Raw genomic sequence first — 5208 nt, 5'->3', positions numbered from 1 at the left:
TGGTGAGACTATCAAGGAGATGTGTTTTCCTCAGCATTGCAAGGATACAAAATTTGTGTTCTTCTCATTTCTTAACAAACGATGGGTTTGGGTCTACTCTAAAATTTGCCCCTTATTTTTTTCCCTGAAATTTAACCTGTTTAGGAAAGTACTTTTCTACCATCTTATTTACTTAAAGGCAACACATGCTTTCCTTACTCTGAATACAGCTGCTTTCCTGAACTGAGGACTATGCTGAGAACTTAAATGTGAATTCTGGACTTCAGAAAATGGTAAAACAGGTTGGTGCTTCTGAAAAGACTGGCTGAAAATTCCTGTGCTTTCATGTGTGTTATGTAGAGACAACATTAAAGTTCAGTTGCATAAGACTTACTCTTATTTTCATAATACTCACTATTATTTTAAGAACTCTTAGGTATTCTTAGTATATGCAGTTCAAAAAACCTGCAAGGACAGGAAAGTTCTCCCTTTCTCTACTATGATAATCAGAAGTACCTGAGATAAATAAGTGCTATGTGGGAAACATCACTATCACTCTTCCAATTTCTTATGCCAGTAAAATTTTCTTGTTTTCACTTTAGATTGTATATGGGGGTTTTTGTTTGCTTTTTTTTGTATATTTTGGTTATGTTTTTGTGTGTGTGTGTAAACTATTGATCTGACTGCCGCAATGATTGCGCTCTTTTCAGTAGTCACTCAGAACAGATGGATTGCAAAGAATGGCAAAATGAAATTCCCCTTACAGTATGTCCGTAAAGATCTGAAGAGCAATTCCAAATGCAACCCTCTCTGTTTGGTTTGGGGTTTGTTTTTGTTCTGTTTATTTTTGTCCTTGTTTAGGATTTTAGGTTTTGGTGGCTTTTTTCCACAATTGCAGACTGTATTTCAAATTACTAATAATAGCAATGGCTGTTCTAATTTTGTCACAAATCACACTGAAACAACTTTTTGTCTTTCCTGAACTTAAGTGCAACTACACGTGTTGTGACCCAGAACCAGGCAGCCTGTGCCATTTCCTTTTGGTAAACATGGAGTTTGGGAGTATGGTTGACTTACTTTACCCAACAGTCTGCAGTTGGCAATAATCCAAGGTTTCTGGATTTTCTCACCTTTTTCTCATCTTTTGCATGACTTGTATCAGAAGAGAAGCCAGAGCTAAACGAACCAGATAGCTCAGGAAAATACTATTGTTCAGTCTTGTTCTTTGCTTTTAGGGTAAGTTGATCAGATTTGGAGGGATGTCCTTTCAGTTATGACACTTTTCTGATTTTCTTAACAGACCCAAGAATAGAAGTGTTTAGTTGTTAAAATATAAACTATCTTTGTATCTGGGAAGCAGCAAAATTTGTATACAAACAACTGAAAAAAATCCATACAAATGCATTTTATTGGAAGAATAAAAGAAGTCTTGCAAGTCAAACAGAAGTCAAGAAAAAACTGTCAATACCTGCTTCTTCCAAATTTTTGAATCCTTCTTTAGGAATAGTGTCTTCCAAGGTTTGGTGTTTGCAGCTCCATAAAGAAAAAACTTTTGTCATGGAAATCTTATTCTCTGACCGTAATAACTCTAATAGCAATGTTGACTTGCATTATCTGTCCATTTATCTTAATGTCCCCATTCTTGTAAGGATTAGAATTGCATGTTTCTGAGGAAAACACAGCAAATCTTTGGATGGTAATCTAGAGACTTCTGTTACAAAGTAAAGAATCAGAAATGCATTTGGGCAGAAACTGAGTAGGTGTTACACAATTTTTTTGCGACTATGAATTTTTGTAGTTGGGCTGAGTTGTAACTTGAGAGCTGAGAAACAACTCACCAAAAATGACACAGGATAATAAATAAAGTAGGTACTTGTGCTTGTTGAGGAAAAAAAGTCCTTTCCCATGTAGAAATAGTAGAAAATGAGTAATTCTGCAACACAGGTGGAAAAATTCTGTTGCTTCTGCTATATTCTGTTGAACTGATTTTAGGAATTGTTCTGGGTGAAAAAAGCTAGATTTATTTTTTCTGAACAGCATATGAATAGATGGTGTGTTTATAAATCTTGTAAACAATACCAGTTTCACCCTCTGTCCTGCGGTAACTTTCTCTGACATTTAAGAACCAAAGACTATATCTGAAGAAGGTCACAGATGTCATAGCAATGAACATTTAAGCTCACAGATTTAAGAATAAAAGAAAATAAATAATTCACATTATATGGTATAACATTTGAATATATTAATATGTAATATATTGTTATACATTTATGCTTTTATAAAAATCTAAACCACAATATGATTCATAATTAGCAAATGCAATAGTCATATTTAAATTATATACACTAGATATTGCAAATAACTAAACACCTCCAGATACAATTCACAAGAAACAGCATTTCAAGGAACAGAGCTGTCCAGAAATATGGAACAAAACCCTGATAGAAAGGGTAATTATTCTGAAGTAACAGCTCTTTCTGGTTTCTGAATGCCTTAAATAGTACTTGGGCTCTTCCTTTCTGCTTAAGATACAGTCAGACACCCTCTCCCGAGAGCAGGTAGTGCATCTTCTCCATTTGCAGAGCAGTGATAGATAATGTTGCCCTCTGGTACAAGGTCTCACTGGTTAGTGCTTCCACAGTCATCCAGATCTTTTGCCGATCTGTGGGTTTCAAGCTTGAAGGGGAAATACTCACAGCTGTGTGCGTTCTTTTAATTTTCCTTTTTACCTTGTAAGACTTTAAATGACTGACTCTGAGATTCAGTGAGGAAGACTGCTGAGAAGAAAGGTGCCAAGTGACTGTGTAGCCTCGCCTACAGCACTCTTTTCACTGCCCCAGTGCATGGAGTAGGCAGCCTTGGATGACTAACACCAGGTCAGACAGCTCAGAGTTAGAGCTTGTGTTCAATATCAGCATAGCAAAGATCCTGTTAAGATCTGGCCTCTAGACACACCGAGTTTGAAAATAGCCTATGTTCATTAAAACCCACGTGAATATTCATGTGCATAAAGTAAAACATTTCAGGGCCCAAAATCCACACCCAATCTACAGGTCTGTGGATCTATGGGTTAGGCTTTTAGTCAGACTGAATTCTTGTTCCTTCCAGTAAGTATCCATTGGCTTGTGCACAAAATCACAGGACTGTTTGCTTGTCCTCCTACACAGAGCAGACAGAAGTGGTACAGCCTGTGAATGGGTTCTCCAATCCTGAGAGTAGCAGATACCTGGGTAGGAAAATATGCAGCAGCAGGCATGGCATCCCAAAACGCAATCTCTAAAATAATTATTTCAATTACTCTCCAGGGCTTGCCTTTCTTGTCTTTCTCTTCCAGGTTTTAAAATGTGTCAGTCAGTAAGGTACCAGAAATACACAATAAAAGAAAATTGAGTCATCCTGAGGTAATGCTGGCATTTGTGTAGGTCTTTTCAAAGTATTGGAAAAACTGGAAAGGTTTAACTGTGACCAGTAAATGATCAGTCTAAAGTTACTCACTGGGACGGGGAATGAAGTCAGTGTTGATGAGCAAGGTATTGAGCAAAATAGGAGACTCTGCTTTCAGGAGTGAGCTGGGACTTCTTGATCGTGGATGGCTGGATACCAGGAGATAACCAGCACAGCTTGGAAAGCGGTCGGTGCCATGGTGTTGTGTCATGTGCCTGCTCGACACCGAAGGCTTTTAATGGGCAAAAGAGCCATCAGGCAGAGCTTCAGGGAGACACAGGGACAACATGAAGCCAACGATATTGAAAGAGTTCGAAGAGGTTCAAACAGTATCAGTCTGTGAAAGCAAAGGGGAAACAGTTGCTCAGGTTCAGATGTGAAACTTTGTACTAGCAGAGCTGTAGGTATAGATTTACTGTAAGGTACTCTGGGAAGAAGATTTTAAGAAAATAAAAAGCCAGTAGCTTTTCTTCATGGCTGTTTCCAGTGCTTAGAACAGTAAATTCACTTAAACTACACACACAGAGGACTGCTGCCTGTTTTAGACAGTCTATCTGTTCCCTGCAGTCATTTAAAATTATCTTCTAAATATATTAATAGGACAAATTTGCCATGATATTTGGAAATTGTATTTTGGTTTGCATATGTAACTCATTAGTTAGCAGCATCCAAGAAGAAGACGTTTTAAGTCTGATTCATGAATTTATTCCCTAAAATTAAGAGCATTGCTGCGAACAACGATTTTGGGAATGAGTGTCTCCCATTGGGTAGGAGAAGAAAACCCGCCGTTTTCGCAGTTTCCTCAGTGTTTTTTTGGCGTTTCGAGAGGCTGGCGGTTGAGGATCCCGGGCTTGGTGGGTCCGCGGTGGCGGCCGCCGGCGGCCAGGGCAGGGACGAGGAGGCGGCGGGGGCGCAGCGCCACATCCCTTGGGTAGCAGGGCGGCGGCGGGTGCTGCGGAGTCTCTGTGGCGCAATCGGTTAGCGCGTTCGGCTGTTAACCGAAAGGTTGGTGGTTCGAGCCCACCCAGGGACGGGTTCCCCTTTTGGGCTCGGCGCCGCCCCCGCCGCCGGCCGTCGTTTTGTGCGTGTGCGCCGGGGGAGGATGTGAGATTAGCGCCGGCGGCCCTGCAGGCGCCGCGTGTTGCCGGGCAGGGGGGCCCGCGGCGGGGAGCGCAGCGCGGCGGCCCAGCTGCGGCGGGGCCCGCCCCGAGCTCGGAGCCCGCAGCCCCGGCGCGGAGCGGCTGCCCTGCCCGCCGCGCCGCAGCTCCTGCCGGGCCACACGGCCGCGCCGCGCCGCTCCAGCGGAGGCGTGCGGGGCACCGGGACCTGCCCCTGCCTGCCTGCGGCGGAGCGGCTGCTGCGAGCGGCCACCGAGCGCCGCCGCCCGCAGCGGCCGGCTCTGTCCTGAGGCTGGCCGGGACCCGAGTGCCCGGGAGTTTCTGCACCCCCTGCTCCCGCGGCGGGAGGTGCGAAGGCAAATACGGTCTTCGAGCTGCTCCGGGATAACGGGCGATGCTGCCGGGAGATTGGGATTTGCTCCGGGAGGAGCTCACGGCACTCGAGCGATGGCCAGCGGACGGCCCGGGTGGGAGCCGAGACTCGGGGACAAACGCCGCTTGCCGGGAGGATTATTGTGATCGCTGCCGGGTGCGACTGTGGCCGGCGCTCCGCGGCGCGGTGTTGACGCGCAGCCCGGCGGCCCCGTCTCTCCGCGGCGGACGGAGCCCGCGCAGCCGGGTGAAGCGAGGCGGGGGCACGGGAGCCGGGCGGCAGAGCCGGCTGCGG

The 5208-nt window shown here is 44.8% G+C and overlaps 1 non-coding gene across 1 annotated transcript; it reads left to right on the top strand.

Annotated features, from left to right (window-relative positions):
- Positions 1–4382: 4382 nt before the first annotated feature.
- TRNAN-GUU (transfer RNA asparagine (anticodon GUU)) lies at positions 4383–4456 on the top strand. Its single transcript has one exon. It is a non-coding gene; the product is annotated as a tRNA-Asn (tRNA).
- Positions 4457–5208: the final 752 nt, after the last annotated feature.

The sequence above is a fragment of the Chamaea fasciata genome, unplaced genomic scaffold (genome assembly GCF_029207755.1).
Source record: "Chamaea fasciata isolate MVZ Bird 193981 ecotype frontalis unplaced genomic scaffold, bChaFas1.0.hap1 SCAF_1, whole genome shotgun sequence".
Classification (NCBI taxonomy): Eukaryota; Metazoa; Chordata; class Aves; order Passeriformes; family Sylviidae; genus Chamaea; species Chamaea fasciata.
This window is presented reverse-complemented; position numbering and strand designations above follow the sequence as displayed.